We start from the raw sequence: 22,970 nt of genomic DNA, 5'->3' as shown, positions 1-22,970 counted from the left end.
ATAGACTTCTACCGAGCTGGAATGGAGAAATGCACTGGAAAATGTTTCTGTTTGCTGAATTATAACAGAGGAGCAACTCAATGAAGCGTTATTAGATTACTAAGATGCTGCGAGCTGGGCGCTCTGTGTCTGGTTTCCTGCTCCATTATCATGAATCACTTAAGGGAATATTTGCCCACTCGTCATGTAGACATGCAGACTGTGATGGTGGGACATCGTGTCTTGTGTTAGAGTAATTCCTTCAGCACCATTTTTATTGACCAGAGAGAAAACGACCCAACTCTGTGACAGCCAGCCAAACATTAAAACACAAGCTGCAGTTCTGCTCATGACCACTAGATGAAGGGAATTTACAATTGCGCTGCATTAACAGCATCAAATCATTTAAATATTCTGCACACTGTACAAATATTCTATGCATCGTAGGTATAACATAAAAAAAGATGTTCTCTAAATATAAACATTAAATGTTAAACGTTTTAGCGAATGACTCCAGCACAGCAATTCTGCAGCAGCTTTTACGTTGGAGTCTCATCTCACAGTGTAAAAGGATCACAAACGATGTTTGATTAAAGAAGTGTTCAGTCTGTCTTATAAAGTCTTACCTTTTGGAAACTTTTTATAAATATATTATTACTCTAGCTTGTATTTTCATTCGGGTTTCTTCATCTTTCAGTCGTAAAAGCAGGCAATGTCGCATCCATTACATCAAAAAAGGAAGCTAAAACTGTCCTGGAAATGTTCGTTTTCTTACAATCATCTCTTTACAGAAATAAAAGGTTAGCTGTATTCCCTCAACAAATCAGTGAGACACTCGCACAATTCTGTCAACTAATGCACTAATATACTCTACAGGGTTCTGTGTCTTTGTTAGGATGAGGCTGGACTAGAAACAAAGAGTTTTTCCTGTCTGGGTCAGTCGCTGCAGGCCGTGTGGATGTTGAGCTCAACACGCTGTTTACTGATTGTTGTTTGTCCCATGAGGCTGATCTTTCAAGTGTAAATGCATTAGAGTGAATAAAAATGCCTGTAAATATAACATTGTATCATAGGATGGGATATAATATCATCTGTAGTCCGTAGAGTTTTGTAATTCTTATCCTTGCACAGATGTTAGCAGAATAATAAACTCAACTCAAGACTTTTGTGTCTGTTTCATGATTTTAGGTGGGAAACATTTGTGCAGCTATTTTATTTTAGAGCCAGTTAGCCATGTGTCTCTATTGTTTTCTAAATGTACACTGTAAAATCTGATTAGTTCTGCTTACTTGAAAAAAGCATGCAGGGTGATTGCACTTGCGACAGTGGCACAGAAGTTAAGTGCTTGCACTGTAATCGGAAGGTTGCAGGCTCAAGCCCCGCTCTGTTTGTCACTTGTTGTGTCCTTGAGCAAGACACTTTGCTCACCTTGCCTGCTGGTGGTGGTCGGAGGGACCGGTGGCGCCAGTGTTCGGCAGCCTCACCTCTGTCTGTGCGCCCCAGGGCAGCTGTAGCTACATCGTAGCTCATCCCCACCAGGGTGTGAATGTGTGTGTGAACGGCTGAATGACTGATTGTGTTGTAAAGGGCCTTGGGGGGGTTCCAGGACTCTAGAAGGTGCTATATAAAATATAGGCCTTTTACTTAAAATGGTAAGTGCAAGGAACTAAATAATTAGTGTGTTGGAACTACTAATAGAAAGTAAAATGCACCTAACTGCAAGTTACTTGGGTCCTGAGACAAGTTACGTTAGCTAAGACAAATTAATAAAAAGTACTTTAACATTTGCTTACTGAATGAGTATAGCCTGATTTATACTTCTCAAGCTTGTGATTGGTCAGGATGCCACTTCCTGTTAATTTGTCAACAGCACTGTCATTGCCCCATCAAAAGTAAAACGATATTTAGAGGCTGACACGAAACAGGTTGAAGAATGCATTGCGGAAAAAGTCAGAAAATATGGACATATTCACCCGTGACTTAAGGAGTACAAAATATGGAGCAAACTTTTTTACATGGACGGAAATGATGAGAAACGTGGGTTTAGAGCATGGTTTAGATGTGCCAACCGTATGAAGAAGTGGAAGAGAATGAAAGACTAATTTGTCCGTTTTAAAAAGTCTGAAACTTATAAACACGTTAGTAAATATATTATCGGATACATGAGTGTAATGGTGGTGTGATACCATATAAAACCACTATGCCCTCTGTTGTCCTGCGGAGAATTGCTTTGCAATGCTCCCCAGGGGACGGAGAACATCTCCAGTACGTGGGCGCCTCTCCCTTGCGCAGCTGATGAAAAAGTAAAAATTAGGCTTATTTCTGAGTTGAATAAATTTCAGCATTAGTAAATTGTAAGTACATATTAAATAACTTGTACTAGTTTATCTTTGTTATGGTAACTAACATGTAAGTGCACTTTACTTTGTATGCATTAGTGACTCCAACACATACAGGTGAAACTGTAAAAATTAGAATATGATGCAAAAGTTTATTTATTACAGAAATTCAACTTAAAGGGTCAAACTAAACTATGAGATAGACTCATCACATACAAAGTCAGGTATTTGAGCCTTTGTTATGGTGATTATGGCTTTTTATGAAACACCAAACCAAAAATATCAGACAATTAGAATATTGTGAAAAGAATCAATATTCTAGACTCAAAGTGTCTCACTCTAATCTAATGAATTCAAAACACCTGCAAAGGGTACCCAAGCCTTTACAGGGTCTCTCAGTCTAAGTTGTATTACTGACACAAATGTACTTTTTCATCACATTCTAAGTTTTTGAGTTTCACCTGCAATAACCTAGTCCAGTGTACTTATTAAGTGTAATAACTTGTATTGGTTTCTATTGCCACCTACTGGGCAAGTTTGGCTTCAGCACAAATTTGTTCAAAGTTAGACATTAAATGGTGTATCAATAATAGGACAGGACCTGTGTCATTACAAATCATCAACCTTTCCCCATTACATGGTTTTAAATTTGGTTAAATGTGATTGAAAGCATGACAAATAGACATTTCCCACATCTATTTAATGTACTTCACCACATATCCTGTGGGTGGAGGCATTTTCCTGAAGAACAAAAACACTGACTTGTTCATGTACGGTGTGTTCTGATTTTAAGTCAGTTTATGTCCCATTGATGTTTTCTGATAACGTCTAATATTCATTCTATTAGCCTACAGATCTTCTTGAGGAACCATTTTGATCAAACACAGCTGTCTCAGACCTCTACACGTTTTCCTTCTCTTCTGTCCACAGTCGGCCCGCAGTGTCAGCTTCATTTCATTTACTTTTGTTTATTTGGACCTGAAAGAGGATGTAATTAGATTACTATGTCCACCCAGGCTTGATGGCTGAGGGAGGAGGGAGTGAACTACCTGTAGATTAGCACTCAGCTCTCTGGTGATGGCGTCTTGGTGCAAAAGGCCTTTTCATCAGCACGCTGATGTAATTAACGTCAGCAAGTTTAAGGCTAACTCAAGGCTGGGTGTTGGTTCTTTGTGTGTTTCCTCAGACAAAAGAACAATATACCTAATTACAGACATATGAGATGCATGTAAGAGTTGTTTTGCAAATATATAAACAATAAACTAAAATGTAAGGTCAAATTATAGATTTTTTTTACAAATAGAGATTAGAATTAATAAGACATTAGATTTTACTGGAATATCTTTTTCATAGGAAGTTTTAATTTCCTGCTATTAGGCCTTGTATTAAATATGAAGCTTTGCACAGCAAAAATATTTATCAGAGACTTAAAGCTGTATTTTTAAGTTAGAGAACATTAATATGAGATAATAATATTATAGCCAATATGATGAGTAAGGTTTCAGGTTGCAATAACTTCCAAAACATCTCAAGCTACAAGGAAAGAAATAAATACATCCTTGATTATTCTAATATTATAATTACAATAAAAACAATATTCCAATTCCATTTATATGTTAGACTTTCTGATACAGAATGCACTTGCAGTTACATTGAGCATCTTTTTCCAAGATGAAAAGATTTTTTTTAAATTCATGTAAAATCAATTAAGACAACAAACAAGGTTTACCAGCCTTGAAACCCCAATCCACCATGTTTCTTCCCACAATAAATGCTGAGATTAATGAAGTCTTTTGTGCGAGAAGGAAAAATTAATCGTGAATTGTTTACCCATATAATTTGTAAAGGCTGCTTGCAGACTAATAGCTCCCATTGTCAAGACTGTTTCTCTGTTTGTGGTAGATTAGCTCTAGATGTGTGTGTGTGTGTGTGTGTGTGTGTGTGTGTGTGTGTGTGTGTGTGTGTGTGTGTGTGTGTGTGTGTGTGTGTGTGTGTGTGTGTGTGTATTCATCAGAGACAGCATTTGTTTATTTGTTTAATGCTGATGTTTGCTGATCTTAATTGCCATTATTGCTTTTATGGCCATTTTACACAAGATTTATTGATCTGATGCTTGTTTTAATTCTAAAAACATCTAAAATGAAAGTGTCTGCTATGGGATGCCAAGTATACATGCTAAAGATTAACCAGAAAATTGTGGAGTATTTAGCTTATGTTTCCTACATTTAGCACAATTTCATCACATTTCAAACAGAAATAGCCAATAAATAGTTATTTACCAACATGTTTACATTTTATATAAAATCAGCTAATCTAAAGGAGGCATATTATGACTTATTGTATTTCTATGTAGTAGTAGTAGTAGACTTTAGACACACTGGTCCAGCATAAAATGTGGTAAAATGGTTGATATAATACGGTTTTATGAAGTTTTTGAATAAAATCCTTGTCCTTTTACATTTAATCAGTAACACATATACTAATATTTACACATCGCAATAAATCTCACAATAGCTACCTTTAATGAGACCAAAGTAATCAAATAGATCTTCAAGTTACAAAAAATACATTTTAAATTTATTAAATTAATTTGATTTATATATATATATATATATATATATATATATATATATATATATATATATATATATATATATATATATATATATATATATATATATATATATATTTGGGCCCAACCCATTTAGATTTAATTTTTGCGAAATGTTATATGTTATGTGACCTTTTCTAGGCATGAAAGTGTGCTAAATGTAGGACATATACACTAAACATAAAGGAAAACTGTCTGGTTAGTCTTTTGCACGTACAATTTACATTTGGCATCCTACAATCCTAGCTGTTAGGTCATCTGTCTCCTCAGAATTCATCTGTTTCTCTTCCAAAGAGCTGAGCTATACTTTTGATGCCATTTGCATTGGTTTTAAAGACAAACTAGTCTTTTGTTAAGAGGAAATTTTTCTCAAAGTCTATGTAAACATTACTGAAGTAATATACATGAAGTCGCCATGAATGTGAATTTGTGATTTACAGCACCTATTTTTACAGAATTTAAGTCTTTCTGCCTAAATATTTCTTAAATGAAGCTTTTAAGACCAAGCTAAAAGATTCATAAATCTGTTCTCGAAGAAATTGGAGTAAACAGACCCTTTGAGGGTTCGCACGTTGATGCTGAGTAAGCTTACCACGTACATTACTGCAGCAGAGGAATTAAAACACCCTCCTCACTCTCAAACCTCACACTTAAGCCACAAATCCTACTTTCAGCTATACATCAACTCGTGTCAAATGTTTGTGGTTACAGAGCATTGGTTTTTGTGCTTTAACTTCACATTAGCTGTCACATAAGGAAGCTCTTGTTTCCTAAGAAGCACACACCCAGAGGGAAAGAAGTAAACCTGATTTTACTTTTGCTGCCGTGAATGTACGCTCACTGATGTTTTGTTCTTTATTCATAAAACAGAACAAGATGAAGTTGATTATAAAACCCAACCATGCAGCCTCCGGGTTCTTCTGCTCCTCTGGTGTGAGAGAGGTGTCTGTTTCTAATCAGCCAACCATGGCAGGATGGATCATTCCCTTCATATTTGCTCCCTTTCTCCTGCTATCACAGAAAATGAAGCAGAGGGCTGATTAGCCAAATTTCTCAGAAGATTTTTCAATTTAATCAAAGAAAAGGATGTAGATAAAACAACCAGATAAACCTGCTGACTGGAGGCAGAAGTCAAACCTGCCAAAATAACCGCTGCGTGTCACAGTGATTAGATTCTCATTCAGCGGGTCTCAGGACCCAACATCAGTGGAACAAATGCGCTCAGGGAAAAATGCAGGTTATTCCTCTCCTGCACATGGAAGGGATAGATTGGGATGAAGAAGGGATTTCGGTATTTTTCCCCCTCAGAATCAAACTAAAATTAAATTTTCAATCTGGATTTTGGATGAAGACATTCTTTCATTTCAGTAACAGTCTATATGTGAAGGACAACAGTGGATAATATTGTTCCCACACAGGAGCAGGACTATAAAAGGTGGACCCTTAAATTATTGAATTATATGTTTGGCTGTATTGCTTCTGATTTTATAAACTCAATAACTTCTCTCTCACATCTCCTAACAACATTCTGTTGTGCTGCAGCAAACTGCTGTTTTCAGTCAACAAACCTCTAATTAAATCTCTTATTTTTTCTGCTACCTGTCCTGCAACACACAGCGGACTAAAAGAACCCACACACTAAAGAGCAGAGGGGATCATAAGCTACATCAACTGAAGAAAAATCACAAATAAACTTTCAGAAAAACTAAAGTTGGACCAAAGGGCATCCACACAGAACAATAACTTTTATGGTGAAATGGGCCTAGTGGAGGAACACTGTCTTACATTACAACTAAACACAGACTCAAAAGGGTCACTTAAGGTCAAAGACTTTTAAATGCATTTCATTTGTAAATATTTATGATAAGATGCACATAATTCTTTATATTTCCTAGATATTAAATAAAAAAGATGAACAGCATTGTTAATGTTTTGTTTTGTCTTTAGCTACTTCAGGACGATGTTGTGGGTGAAGACTATTTACTGTTGAAGCAGGAGTGAGACAATAAGGTGGTGAATTAGTGGGGTAATAGGTAATTTATGATCAGATGCACATTGATCCAGCTTTGATGATCTAATCAGTTGTTTTAAATCAACTCTTAACCAAGATCTTCTGATGCTAAATACTCATACTGATCACTGTGGTGTTACCCTTTTTATTATTCCCCTCTAGAAAAGCACTAATTCCACATATTTTAGGTATTTCATAACTATTTTAGATTTATTGAACAGCATCTTAGTTCAGGTAAATACTTTTTTTGACTTCCACGTCAGAACCTGATGTAAACATATATTTAAGGATAAATAAGCCATAACTTAAAGGGAGACTAGGCAGTTTTGGTTTGCTTTAAGCACGCTCTAGTGTCTGTTTGTATAATCGAAAGCAAACGTATTTCCTTGCGGTGCATTCATCTTTTTAACACCTTAATCTAACAGCTGAAATGATTAACCAGCCTTCCTTAGTGCCTAGAGGAGTGCTCCATCCCTAAATTAAACAAATCAGCTGTGTTCACGATCTGAGTTATATCTCCGCTTTTGACCCATCCCAGTGAGGAGCGGTAAACTGCAGCAGTGGCTGCGTTAGAGAACTATTTGGTATTATTTGGTAGACCACAAAGTAAAAATGTCCATACTGTTTGACAAAAAAATATTATTACTCACAAAACCAGTAGCCAGGGTCACCATCAGTCCAGGATTTCAGAGCCTCCTTAAGCTTGGTTTATGCTTGACGCATTCACTTTCCGCTTGGTGAAGCGGCTCGCGGATGGAACGCGCTTCACAACTCGCAGCGTTTATGGTTCATGCGGCTTGTCTCTGCGGTGAGCCAATATTCTCCCAAACTGTAGGGGGCAGCATGGAGCTGTACGGCATGCATCCAACACTGCACCATAGTAGAAGTAAAAATTACTGTTGTTTACAACATGTCATTCCAACATTTTTAACAGCGTCCTCGTCTTTTCTGACAGTGCGAGCTATTTTTCTCCAAGAATTATTAACAGCATGTTGATCACGGTGATCTCTGAGAGCTGAATCATACAAATGCCTGTATTTACGAACCTCTGCCATACTAGTTCTTGCCAGTCCGCCATGTTTTTCCGCGTCCGACTGTCCGCGTGGTTAGAAATTTTTCCTAGGTGCGCGTTGCGGACATTTTGGGCTGTGCGGAGGCGCGGTGGAGGGGCGTGGTTGTTAAAATGACGCAAGTTCACCACGCGGAGCCATGCGGACCTTGCGGACGCGTCAAGATTAAACTGATTAAACATTCAAAGATCAATCAGGTTGATATTTCATATTTGTATGGAATATCACATATTATTGGTCATGATTAATATGTATTAATTGCTATAAAGCTCTTAACTGAGTTTAATCTTTCTACAGAAAACTGCTTCAAAAGATCTGAACCTTCCCTTTAAATTGCCATTGAGTAACTCCTGAAAAAGCACTCTGAATGATGTTTCGCTCTACGTCACGGTGTCTAAAATGTGTCAAAAGGGCCAAAATCGCAAAGGTAAAAGTTCATGTGGGCCACAAAACCAATTTTGTTTTATTTTACCACTAAAAACCAGGTCTCATATGAATGAAATTCTGAACATACACTTTTTTTAAAAGAGAAAATCTGCAACAGACTGCTGATAAAAGAAAATTTAATCATTTTGGAAATGCAATAGAGGGGCCACACAAATTCACTCAGTGGGCCTTGAATAGCCCCTGGGCCACTTTTGCACATGCCTGCATTAGGTAATAAAATGTGGCTTAAAGTGAATCTGTTTGCTCATCTTATCTATGTTTATCTTTATGTGTTTTTATTGTGAAGAAAATGACTGATAATAAAAAATAAAGTACCAAGCAACAAAGAAAAGATTTGATCTAGTTGTTTTGATTTTGTTAACTTTCTTTTATTGATCATCAACTTGCTCCAAACTGATCTCAGTGAAGCTGTTTGTTGTTGGTCTAGCTGCACAACGGTGAATCTTCCTTCTATCGGACTCAATCTGAGCAGCAATCACACAGCTCAGAGGGTCTGTCATGTAAACGATGAGGTGCAGCACAGATTCTGCTCTGATAAAGATGCAGTTTCATAAAAATTTTATGAGTCGCTTGAAGCTTAGCTTCATTACACAGCAGAGCTTCCCCTGTATTGATTTCACGGATATCATCTTTCTCAGTTTCATATGAGATACAGATGTTGCTCCAGTTTCCCACATTTGTGATGCAATGCATTGGAGCGGGGAATTATTTGTTTGCTTGGCCTCTGCTCTTCCTGTGGACCGGCAGAAGGCAGTCTGGGCGGACAGTGGCACCGTGTCTCAAGTCTCATGGGTCAGAGCAGCGTAGGAATGAGGGACAGAATCTGTTTGGACATCAGCAAACCCGACATTCCTGACATTATTAAAGGTTACACACAGAAAGAAAGCTGTATGTAAGAACAGCTCTTGACTTAGGATTTTCTAATGATTTTTGTTTTTGTCTGTGAGAAACAAAACCAAAAAGACAACATTTGAATAAAAAACGTGTTTGTTGTGAAGGATGTTTGAATTTTTTGATTTGTATCTTCTAAATGTGGCTCCAGGAGAAATGAGCATCAAAGGCTCGTATAATAAAACTGAAGTGGATTTTGGTGTTTGCACAACCTCTGAAAACATCAATGCTAATCTCCATATGAAAGTGTCAGAACAAACAAGTAGGGTCAATCTGCTGCAGCGGCTGCAGTGAATTTAACCAAAGCAGACACCCAGTCTTTCTGATGAGTAATAGTTTCTTTTACGATGTGCCAAAAATTTAAATTTCACAGAGAAAAGCTGCAAAAGAAGACTGGCAAAGGCAGCACAAGTCTCCGGGTGATGTCCTGTTTTAACATATTTATGATCCTGGTGTCTGTTTAGATGCTATTTTCACAAAAATAATACATATCTAAAGGAATTGTTACAAAAACTTAAGTATTCTGTACAAACAAATCCTGAGTTTATACCACATCTGCCAACATGGAACAAGAAAACACATTTTTTATGTAAGTTTTTATGCCAATAGTATTTATTTACATGTGGATTTGGATACACAAGGATTTTATTTCCCTGTCTTGGAAAAACTTTACAATCCCAAAGATTTTAGAGGAATTCCCAATCTGTTTAGATAACCAAGAGGAGGATCAGATTAATTATTACGGTGTTTTTAGTTCCAAAATTCTTAAAGTAGCATTAAGATTGGAGTTGTCCTTGGATGATTTGAAAAAGTTAAGAAACTGTTTAGATTTCATTTTCTTAAAGCCTTGGTGGTCATGAACTCAGATCGGGTTGGACGTCTTTCAGCTGGTCAACACGAAACATCGAGCACCCGTTCAGGTCACCAACATACAGAAATATTGAAGATCTGAAGCACCAAAGCTGAGTAACCACGCAGTGGTAATCCTCACAAACATGACCAACCCAGTGTAAATATTTAGACTCTGTTACTGGGGATTACATCCTTGTTCCTCTTCTCCTTCACACAGATCCAGCCATGTAAACTATGCAAAGGACGCAGTTACAAACAGTAGAGCTGTTCCAGAAGGGTCCGGAAGACCACTTCAGACTAGCCTTTAGTCTTATTGGACACTGTGCAGAGCACAACAACATTTTTCTTAATTTCCTTTGGTTATTATTCATCCATCCATTTATATTCTGTCCTGTTGTTTTTAGGGGGCTCAAACTTAATAATACAGATAAACAGAATTAATTTACACCCTTAAAAGGTGCAATAAGCAAGAATTTTTACGGCACAATAATCCAAAAGGTTTAATGTCTCAATCTTGATGAATGGAAGGTTACATTGAAGCAGATTCCCTTCTCAGCTGGCTGGGCGGTTGCCAGGTTTTCTGGTTTTGAAGATGCACAGAGTAACTTTGTCAAAATGTTAAAACGTTTTCTTGAGCTAGGAGTTAAAACGACCCGTTAAAATGTGAATGAATAGTCTCTCAACCCCCTCTGCTCCTTGAGGGCGGAATAATGCATTTACAGCTTGAGTCTCTCCATGTCAGGCTCCTCACCTTGGCTCAATGTAGTGAGCAGTGAGTAGAGCTGTGTTGTGTGACAATACCAAAATGCAGAAGTACTAGCGTTGGGAGACGTCTAACACGCAGTTAATCTAGGAATGCCGGCACAAGCCTTGAAAGGAAACAAGGACGTGGCGGCATTGCAGAAAGTATAAGAACGGGCTTACTGTTGAGGTGCAGCTGGGTGAGGTGAGAGTGGAGGCCCTGAGTCATCCGGCGTGGGAGCAGCAATGACAGGGACGGTTGAAAGCTACAACCGTCCAGTGGGAATCAAGAGCCACAAAGGATAGAGAGCTAAAGAGTGAGGTGAGCACGGAAGCTGAGGGGCGCTCAGCATGACCTATTGAGCCGATGTGCTGGAAAAGTAAGAGGCTGGATAAAAGCTAGTAATGATACCGAGCAAGGCGCCATTCAATCCAACATGAGACGAGAACGCCAAGGGTGCTGACAGAAATCAATTAATAGTTGTGGCGGACTTCCTGATGTAGGGTGAGTGTGATGATGTGGAGATGCAAATTTCAGTGCAGGGAAAGCTGGGAAGTGGAGTCTTACGTATGGTTTGGTGTAAAATGGATGTCTGGGAAGCTGGAATCGTGTCAAATGACTGAACCTTTAGTCGTGCTTTTCAAACGTGGGGTGTTACTTCTCGACTCTGATCCTTTTTAAATTATTCTTTGAAGAATATCTTTATTTCATTGCAGTGTGGTTCGGATTAGCTGAAGAATTGAGAAAGCTCTCTTTCAGGGTCCATATTTGTTCGCGCAAATCTACACGAACAGGGCCGGAAAAAGTGATCACATTTGTTTAGTTTTGTAAATGGCCCCTGCTGTGTGAGTTAGAGAATCAATGTGCAGAACAGCAGAAACTAAAAATACCTCACGAATCTGTTTATGTTTAAAGGAGTGCATGCTAATTGAAGAAGATTGCATAAATCAAAGAGGGGTTAGTTTGCTTTGATCTGACTAACAATGTTAGTGCTGGCAGGACCAGACATCTGAACAGTTTGTGGATGAAACAAGCGAGAAAACATCATGATGCATTTATCTTACTTTTTCACGCACAAGAAACATTTAATGACATGTTTCACAAATGCTATGGTTCAAATATGCAACAGACCAGAGTGAATTTATATGAAGAATCCCCAAATCCCCTATTGACAACATGACCACGTCTCTTCGGAACAGGAGTGCTGCACTTATTTCTTTAAAGAAGTTCTGATTGTCTTAGAAGGCAACTGCTTTAGTAGTGCTCCTCTACTTCATGTTAAACAATCACCAGGGATTTTCTGTTGATGACAAGCAAGCAACATATTTGAAAAGCCATAAAAAAAAAACTTTGATTCGAGCTTTGTGATTTATGATGCTATCTTGCATCAGTGTCCTTGCTCTGTTTGGCTTCTGCAGACTGAGAGTCACCTTATCAGTCAACGTTTTGCCTAAACCACAGGAATTCAGGTTGCTCTGTGTAAATGTCATCTATGCAGAGCTGCACGAGTGCCGCTATGGATCATCACTCTGCCGTTTTCATGTTTGCTATGAGAAAAATGCATTGAGTGTATTGCTCCCGGCTAGGTCCAAACCAAAACATGCTACAGCCTGTCTAAAACAAATTAATTAGCAAGCTTCGTTTGTAAGTTCAACAGAAAAATTACTGAATAATATTGTCTAAAACAAGCAGGATATTTATATTCAACTTTTGGTGGTAAATGGCCTGTATTTGATACAAAACTTTCTAGGAAAATACAACCCCCAAGGCACTTCACAACACAATCACCCATGCACACACACATTCACACACTGATTGTGATGAGCTACAATGTAGCCACAGCTGCCTTGGAGCACACCGACAGAAGTGAGGCTGCTGATTACAGGCACCAACGGTCCCTCTGACCACCACCAGCAGGCAAGGTAGGTTGAGTGTCTTGCCCAAGGACACAACAACTGCAACAGACTGAGCAGGACTCACTCCCACAACCCTCCAGTTATGAGAGGGGCACTTAACTCCTGCCACCGCCGTCCCACCTGTGGGGGATAACTTTCAGAAACTCTCTAAAAATCTTCTTTGGATGTAGATTTATAACCGCATAACGATTGGCAATACCAAGAATGTATGTAACTCTTTTTGCAGTTATTATATATATTAAGTTAAATTGTATTGTTGTTTCTGGGTAATTACATAGTTATTACCATGTAATTCAGGTTCAATTCTAGTTTTTAATAAATAATTATTCTCAGTAAATATTGCTTTACACAATAAATACACTTTTATTACAATTATACACTTTAATTACACAACAATACACTTATGTAGTTACCATGTAAGTACTTAGTAATTAGAGTACTGCAAAAGGAAGCATTACCCAAAGCTATTTTTCCAGAGCTGAAATAAAATTTGTGATTGAGCAGTGTATTTGCTGAACAGGACAATTTCAGCAATTTCAACAATTTCATCATTTCAAAAACATTTCACTATATATATATATATATATATATATATATATATATATATATATATATATATATATATATATATATAATACAAACAACTTATCTGGTTGGGGGGGGGGGGGGTTAAAGCTGGACAAAGAAAGACCCTTAGAATGTCTCTCTTGAGATGTGCTGTTGAAATCACATGGGTTTCTGTGGTACAACATGCGTGAGAAACTACTTTGGTGGACGTTTCCAGGTCCACACTTTTTGAATTTATGTTCCTGAAAGCCTGTGGTGGGAAAGTCTACTTCTGACATGTGTTCTATCTGCTACATGATATCAAAGAAAAACATTCTACTTTGATGTGCCTTGGCTGAAATGAAATGAAAAATAAAATACAATTTGAACCATAAATCAGCCATGAACCAGTTTCCATCAAATCTAAGCTGATAAACAGATGTTGTTTATTTTAGGCTATGGGCTGACATGAAATCTGGGCTTATTAACAGCTGATGTAATAAATTAGTCCTGCTGCATGGGAAAAATACATACTAAGTATTTGTCCTAAAAGTTCCAGCATCTTAGAGTCCCTTTTCTGTATATATATATATATTTTTAAAAAAACATAATTTGAAAGCTTAATAATAAGAAAAATCTTTTTAGTCGGAACAGGACAAAACTGAAAAACTCAGATGGCTGGTATTAAAAGCCTTGCAGGTAATGGCACAAAAACAAGTTCAACTGGTATAAACTGGGTTGCATTTTTTCTAATCTGCAAGTATTCTATAAATTATCCCAACCCTGTGTTCTTCCATAGCCCATATGGGGCAGTAACTGCACCATTTGAGGCCTACAGAAATGGTTTGTATTGGCAATTTCTAGGATTAAATGATGCAATAAATAATTCAAACATTACTGTGTGACTTGGTTTGATTCTGAAGGAAAGATGGTGATAATATAAAACAGCTTCAGCATGTAAAGTGTGCACATGATAATGTGTTTTCATATATATATATATATATATATATATATATATATATATATATATATATATATATATATATATATATATATATATATATACATACATACATACATATATATATATATATATATACATTATATATATATATACATCAAATTGAATTATAATTGAATTCTTTATTGTCATTATGCATACACATAACAAAATTTGGTTGGTAGCTCTCAGCTTAAAGGGCACTAAGACCACAAATAGAATGATAAAAACATGAAGAGTAAAACAAAAAAAGAACAATACATAACCTTCCCTTTAGGGAGCCATACACACACCAGTAAAGTGAGTAAAAAACTGAATAATTTAAAAGATATAAAAGATAAATGTTGCACTGACTGACATTCTGATCGTACTGATCAACATGTTGACTGATATTATTGCACTACTTGTTATTGCACATTGTAGATTCAAGTGTGAACAGGACAATGGCAGCATGAAAATACAGGATCATTGTAAATTACAACCAACCCATCACCATTGGGAGTGTAGGTATCTGCAGGGTCACAGAGGGGGGGGGGGGGGGGGGGGGGGGGGTATCGCAGGAGGGATGGGGGGGGGGTGGCTTTAACAGCTCTAGGGAAGAAGCTGTTCCTCAGCCTGGTGGTTGTGGCCTTGATATTCCTGTAACATTTCCTGGATGGTAGCGGCAAAAACAGTTTGTGACCTGGATGGAAGGAATCAGCAGCGATACGGTTAGCCTTCCTTTGTAGTAGGATGGTATATACTGAGTCCAGATCTGGTAGTCCACTGAGCAGTTTTCACCACCCTGGCCAGTTTTTGTTCTGGACGGTACAGCTCCCATACCACACTGTCATACTGAATGATAGGATGCTCTCAGTCATGGCTCTGTAGAAGTTCTTTAGCAGTTGGGGGGAGAGAGCAGCTCCCTTCAGTTTCCTAAAGCCGGGCGTACACTGCGCAACTTTTTCACTTTTTTGAGACGATTTTTCAACTTGTGCGAGAATCCACGAGATCGGGGCGAGTTTTGCGCCGAGCGTCGTGTAGTGTACAGGGGGTTACGAGAGGCGATTAACACCACGTGACCAGCTACCGATCAGCAATTGTGAGCTCGCACAAACTTCTAGCGTGTTTGAAATTTTGCTCGTCCCTCATGAGGGTATCGCACTGTTGAAGCAGCGCTGCGAGCAGCTGCGACCCAAAAAGTATCAGAACCGCCCAAGACGCATGCGCAATCCTGCATCAACACCGCTCGCCCGCTATTCCCCTAATAACACACGTTGTTCGTTTTTGTTTCTACATGTTTTTTACTCACAAAGATTGTCAAGAAAGCGTGTTTGTCATGTTCGTGTCAAATTTAACTGATCACAAAACACAGTTTTACTTTCTTTATTTCGTTTTCTTCATCCAACCCCCATAAATCCCTGTGTGTCCTCCTGCAGCACTCCCGAAGGACAACAGGCAAAACAAGACAAAAAAGTCTGACGTGTTGAGTAAAAACTGCTGTTTTTAGCATATTTTTAAGGGCAGACGTGTTGCTACCAGACGTACAGTGTGAGCGGTCAGATCGCATCCGAGAACTGGGTCGTGCAGTGTGAGCGCATGACTCGTGAGATCTGCCCTGCGAGGAAGTCATACAGTTTGAGCTGAAGCTGAGTGCTACGAGTGAAAAAGTCGCACAGTGTCCGCCCAGCTTAAAGAAGAAGAGTCTTTGTTGGGCCTTCTTTACCAGAAAGGAAGTGTTCAGTGACCAGGTTAGATATGAGGTGATGCGGATGCCCAGGAATTTGATGTTGTCTACACGCTTTACCCCCAAATTCCACTACCTCCGCTCCGCTCCGCTCCGACACGAATGCCGGAGCAAAATCGGTCCCGTTGTAGTCAATCAGTGCAATTCCACTACTGCGGCCGTGCTCCGGCAATGCGGCGCCGTGCGCCGCCCTCTGTTCCGGCGTCCGGCAAAAATAGAATCGATCCTATTTTCGCCGAACGCCGGAGCACCTCTGCAGTAAATGGACAGAAATCATAACCGCCCAACAGGAAAAGGAGCAAGCACAACTTCCGTTTTTCACAATAAATTGATAAACAAAAGGCGTTTTTTTTTTGTTTCATATGCACAGGTTTAACAACTTTCAACAACTATCAATGGCGGCTGAATTTTAAATGCACAAAAGTAAGCCATAAATACAGTTTCTACTATCAAAGTAGTCACACTTTGTTGATCTAAGCACTGCTGATCTCTCAACACAAATGATGGGCAGATTAAACAGTTCATGTCGATGCTTCTCCCACACAACGGGTGTTTGGATCTAACTTCCGCGTTTATTGCTCGGACTGTATCGCAAGATCTCGAAAATCCCGCGCATGCTTGTTTGCCCACCTCAGGTCTCCACACCGGAGCCGAGCCGTTGTAGAGCGGGTACCAAGAAAAATTGAGTTCAGAAGCGAGCGTCTGCGGAAGACGGGGGCGGGCCAGAGCGGAGGTAATGGAATTTGGGGGTTACTAGCTCCCCCCAAATGAGTATAGGTGGGTGCTCTGTCCTGTTGGACCTCCTGAAGTCCTCTATGACCTCCTTGGTCTCACTGGTGTTGAGCACCAGGTTGTTCAAAGAACACCACTGAGTGAGGTGCTGTATCTCCTCTTTGTAGAGGGTCTCATCGTTGTTTGTTATGAGACCCACTATGGTGGTGTCATCGGCAAACTTCAAAACCATGTTTGAGGGGTGGAGGGCTGTGCAGTCGTGGGTAAATAATGTGAAGAGAGCTGGACTGAGCACACAGCCCTGTGGTGTCCCTGTGTTTAGAATCATGGTGGATGATGTTTGGTCTCCTATTCTCACCACCTGAGGCCGATTAGTGAGAAAGTCCCTGTTCCAGAGGCACATTGAAGCAGAGAGTCCCAGGTTATAGAGTTTCACTATCAGCTTGTCTGGGATGATGGTGTTAAAAGCCGAGCTGAAGTCAATGAATAGCATCCTAACATAAGTGTTAGGATGTTGCAGATGTGTCAGAGTAGTGTGTAGTGCAATAGAGACAGCGTCCTCGGTTAACCGGTTCCCCTTGTAGGCAAACTGGTATCCGTCCATACCAGTAGGAAGGTTGTCCTGGATGTATTTAAGGAGGATCCTTTCAAAGCACTTCATGATGATAGGGGTCAGTGCGACTGGGTGGTAATCATTCAGGCTGGTTACAGCTGATTTTTTTTTTTGGCACAGGCACAATGATGGAGGACTTAAGGCAGACAGGAACAGTAGAGAGCTGCAGGGATAGAGTTAAAATGTCCGTGAAGACCCCTGCCAGCTGGTCAGCACATGACCTCAGAGTTCTCCCTGACACCATGTCTGGTCCTGTGGCTTTGTTGATTTTAATCCTCGTCAGGGAAGAAGTGACCTGATTGAGCTGCAGGATCAGGGGCTGCTGCTGCTCCTCCAGTTTAATGGGAGCAGCAGCAACTCTGTCACTAATGGTGTCAAATGTAGAGAAGAAGCTGTTCAGGGTGTCAGGAAAAGAAGAATCCTCTCTTATCTGCTGGCTGGCACTCCTGTAGTCTGCCATGGTTTTCAGTCCCCTCCACATGTTCTGCAGATGGTTGTTCTTAAAGTACTCCTCAATGCGTTGCCTGTATTTGGATTTAGCCAGCCGTATTCCCTTTTTCAAGTCTCTCCAGGCATCGCTGTATGCCAGCCTGTCACCAGCCCTGTATCCAGCATCTCGGGCTTTGAGTAGGGAGCGCACTGGACCGTCCATCCATGGCTTCTGATTAGAAAAAACTTTAATACATTTTGTGGGTAGAACGGCTTCAGTGCAAAATTTCACATAAGATAGAACAGCTGATGTGTAATCCTCAAGATCTGAGCCCTCTTTAAAGACGTCCCAGTGAGTGGACTCAAAACAGTTCTGAAGTGCTGAGGAGGCCTCCTCAGTCCAGGCCTGAACAGAACTGATTGTAGGCTTTTATCTGCAGATCGGTGGTCTGTATACTGGGATTAGATCAACAGTAATGTGGTCAGACAGACCTAAATGTGGAGCTGCAACAGCCTTGTATGCCCCTTTAACATTGCAGTAGACCTGATCCAGGATATTGTTTCCTCTTGTTGGAAAGCTTATGAATTTGTGGAGTTTAGCTAACACACTCTTAAGCAATGCATGGTTAAAATCTCCAGCAACAATCACAACCGTCTCTGGGTCAGCATTCTTCTGTCTGCTTATCAGGGAGTGCAGCTCCTCCAGGGCTAGCTTAGCATTAGCTTTTGGTGGAATGTAAACAGCTACAATCAGAACGGAGCAGAACTCTCTCACCAGCTTGAATGGTCCACACTTTACCGACAGGTATTCCAAGTCAGGGGAGCAGAAAGTTCTGATGGGTTTAGCGGCCATGCACCAGGAGTTGTGTACATACAGAGCCAGGCCTCCGCCTTTTAGCCGAGGCAGCCGTCCTGTCTGCCCGGAACAAGGAGCGCTCCTGGAGCTCCACTGCAGCATCGGGGATGTTGTTATCCAGCCATGTCTCAGTGACAATCGTGACACAGCTGTTCAACCGTCGGGAGGCGATACGTAGCCAGATCCCATCTAGCTTGTTGGTGAGGGACCTGGCGTTGGGAGAGAAAAAGGCTGGGGGGGGGGGGGGGGGGGTCTGTATGGATTAGCCTGTAGCCTAACACGTAGGCCACTCTACTTCCCCCGCTTCTGCTTGCGGTGTCTCCTCCATCTCCTGGGCCACACAGGGGGGATGGTGAGAGCCTCCTCCGTCCGCTGTAGCTCCGATGGGACAAACTCCTGTTTTGAGTAGGTTCATTTTATGACCTGGTCTTCGATTTCCAGTAGTTCTGCCTTGTATACTGCTTCAATGCCTCGGTTGGCAGGACGGTCAAGAAACTAACTAAAAACATAAATAGACAAATAAACAGCTGAGAGCCCCCGAGCCGCTGCGTGTTACGCGCCGCCATCTTCTGGGCTTCCAGATTTATATATATATATATATATATCCTGTAAATGTAATCTTCCTGTTAAATTTTAATAAGCACTGAATGTTTGAAGATGTCATTCATCACTGTAGATTTTATTCTTACCTCATGTTCCGGTGAGAAAAATGAACATGTGGTAAAGCAAAACTAATTCACTGCTGTCTACAGTGTGCCTTAGATGGACTTCTGACGTGTGACTGTGACGTGATTTTTAACTCCAAATCCTGCTGTCTCCTCCTGCAGCTGACTCCAACGTCCTCATACAGGAGCATCTGAGATTTTTTTTTTTACCAAGAGTACGTCTTACAAGGTATTAATTTCTACTAGAGATCACTGCAAATGCATTAAAAATATAATTTAATTTGACATCGAGAGGAACCAGTTGAGGTGGCTCGAGCATCTGGTCAGGATGCCACCTAGACACCTCCCTGATGAGGTTTTCTAGGCACATCCAACCGGGAGGAGGACTAAAGGTAGATCTAGGGCACTTTGGAGGGACTATATCTCTCACCTGGCCAGGGAACACCTTGGGATTTCCCCGGAGGAGCTGGCCCAAGTGGCTGGGGAGAGGGAAGTCTGGGCCTCTCTTAGGCAACTGCCCCCTCGACCCAACTCCGGACAAGCGGTTGAAAATGGATGGATGGATGGAATAAATTTGAATTAATATTTATTTGAAGCGGAGTGTGGTACTCTGCAAAAATGCATCTTTATCCACACTGTCATGAATATTTTTACATACATGACAGTACTTCCAAACTGGGCTTACCAGATAATCTAATTGCCTTATTGGATAACAGTACCTTTTCTTACCGATGTTTTCACATAGATGTATTTTCATATGGAAGAGTTTGCCTATATAACGACTTGAACACTAGATTGTCTCTTATTAGATGTGACTTTTTGATTATTTGATCACCATTTGATCAACCAGCTCCAGCTTGTATAGTTAATGTTGTAGGACAGTGACCGTGTAGCATCCAGTTTGGACAACAAAAAAGACAAATGAAGAGACAAGAGGCTAAACAAATACATCGACAGTAAATCTTTTAGTTTATTGCAGTGTTTGAAGTAGGAAAAAACATGAAAAAATACATGAAGTCAGCAGAGACAGCGCACGCCAAATGGCTTTAGTTTACGTGAAGACGAACAGAATTTTTGGGTAAATGGCTGGAATATTACCAGTTTACACACAATTTATGACAATATTCTTCCTTCAATAATTTTAGAAATCCCTAAAGGCAGACTCAATTAATTTGTAGCAGCTTCAAATAAAGCACAACAATCTCTGTGTAACTCATTTTACTGTACTGCACATCAGTAAGTTTTCTTTCCAGCACAGCATCTCTACGGGTATGTGTTGTGCAAGATACAAACCAGCCATAAAAACAGGTCAACATTACTTATGTCATTTAAAAATAGAACCCTCACACGTTTCTAAACAAACCACGTTGATATGAAAATTACAGAACTGGTTAGCAGTGATATTAAACAAGCTTAGAAAATACATAAAACCGAAGTAAAACTGAATAAATTCCCTCCATCCTGCATGAGAGCTAAAGATTATGCTTAATCAAACGTCCCTGTTGTTTACCAATGATAAGACTCTCTAGGTTTTGTTTATATCTTGTGGTATTCCATGTTTATTTGTAATGACTATAATTATATTTTCTTAATCTTGTCATGAGAACGCACACTCTCCGAGGGACACATGGGCTCTTTGTACAGGAAGCTGCAAAATACTGCCAAATCCTCTAAATTAGAAAGGTTTGTGGCTTTCTGCTGCTTTTACCGTGTTTGCTGCGTGTCAGTAATTAAATCCTCTTTGCCATGTCAGAGATTACGAAATGATCGTCAAACCAGAACAGGCCTGTGTGTCGAACTGAACCACAATGATAAACATATGAGCCATGTTCGATCTGGTTTGATTTTCTCATGTTAGAAACTGTAGTAATGAGAGCAAATTCTTATCAACTCATCTTGTTTGTTTAACTGGTATTTAATGCCTACAGATGCACCCAAAGTTACAGGATATTTGGATGTTCTAGGTAAAACCTACCCTATACCCTAACCCTTGTACACGCGTTAGATCAGCACCAGCTCAGTCAGGGCCATTTCTAGCATTGTGGGGGCCCTATGCAAGATAATGTTCTGGGGCCCCCTATTTTGACAAACTGCAATTGATGATCTATAAACACAACATTCATTGTCACAAATTGCAAGCAAAACATGGTACAGTATAAAAATTAAATACTCACTCAAGAAATATAACTAAATACTAGAAAGCAGTCAGAGTGCAGATCTCCACACTGGGAGGGGTGATCACATCACTTATACCATAATAAAGGTGTTACAGTCAGACCTAGTGACGATCAGCCGGATCCAACATCAGCCAAACACAGAGAACGATTTTAAGAGTTTATTAAACGACTTGTTGAAGCGATCGGGACCAGCTGGAGTCGGTTCCGGGTGGCATGGCCTGGGAGACAGAAAACAGTCAGCGAGGAAGATAATTCAGATGTCAATCTGAATAGTGACTGACCTTTTGAAAACAGCAGCGGTGAAGAATGCTGATGAGGGCGAGTGCTCAGATTCAGGATGGAGTTGAGGCAATGGATGGGTTCTGTGGTCAGACAGACTGAGGTCGGGCAACAGGCAGACGGGCTCTGCGGTCAGGGAGGCACAGGTCAGTAACGAACAGGCAGGCAGGCAGGCAGGCAGGCAGGCAGGCAGGCAGGCAGGCAGGCAGGCAGGCAGGCAGGCAGGCAGGCAGGCAGGCAGGCAGGCAGGCAGGCAGGCAGGCAGGCAGGCAGGCACAAACACTCAAAGGACTGTGACAGGGCAGCAGACGATCTCGCACTGAGCAGCAGGAGCCAGGTGCTTAAATAGGGAGCAGCACAGGTGAAATTAATCAGCTAGATGACTGCTGCTGCAGGGAGACAGGAAAACACAGAGGTCAGGGCATGATCATGACAAAAGGGGCTAAGTGCATGCAAACAAGTATGACAACTATTTATTCAAGGTTCCTGTATCAAGACTGTGGTCAAGATCACAATCTTTCTGATGGTCTCAGGTTTAATTATTTTAAGTATAATTCTGGTTTTATTCAGCTATTAGCATTTAAAGCTGGTGTGTGGTTTAGAATTGGGATTTTAAACCAAAACAGTATGTTATAACTGTAATAAAAAAAGCATTTGATTTTTCTTCAGAAATTTCTGAATAGAATATGTAAATGTACATTAACAATCAATCTGAAATAGCAGAAATTGAGCATACCATGTATCACAACCTTGTATTGATTTGGTATTTTAAAAACACCTTGATAGTTATTCCTATTTCAGGTTGGCTTAGATGTTGTGTCCAATAAACACTTATTGCCACCTGTTTATCACCTTGTGGGTGAAAAAAGTCAGGAGTCTTTTTCTTCCACCCTTCATGTTTTTCTTTAGTTTGATTTATTGCTGCAAAAACAATTTGGACATTTATTGGTAAGAAATCAAATACTAGTTGCACGTGTGAGCAGCCAAGACATGTAACAAAATCTCTCGACAACATCATAAAACGCAAGTAATAAAACCAAACAAGACAGCTTGACTTTAATTTTGTTCTGTTATATTTGTGGACATGTT

At 40.1% G+C, this 22,970-nt stretch overlaps 1 long non-coding RNA gene across 1 annotated transcript; it reads right to left on the bottom strand.

The window, feature by feature from the left end:
• Nucleotides 1–21,616: 21,616 nt before the first annotated feature.
• Nucleotides 21,617–22,336, bottom strand: LOC139068935 (uncharacterized). Its single transcript, XR_011520182.1, has 2 exons — nucleotides 21,884–22,336; nucleotides 21,617–21,820 (listed from the first exon to the last, which is right to left on the bottom strand). It is a non-coding gene; the product is annotated as an uncharacterized lncRNA (long non-coding RNA).
• Nucleotides 22,337–22,970: the final 634 nt, after the last annotated feature.

The sequence above is a fragment of the Nothobranchius furzeri genome, chromosome 3 (genome assembly GCF_043380555.1).
Source record: "Nothobranchius furzeri strain GRZ-AD chromosome 3, NfurGRZ-RIMD1, whole genome shotgun sequence".
NCBI classification, from domain to species: Eukaryota; Metazoa; Chordata; class Actinopteri; order Cyprinodontiformes; family Nothobranchiidae; genus Nothobranchius; species Nothobranchius furzeri.
This window is presented reverse-complemented; position numbering and strand designations above follow the sequence as displayed.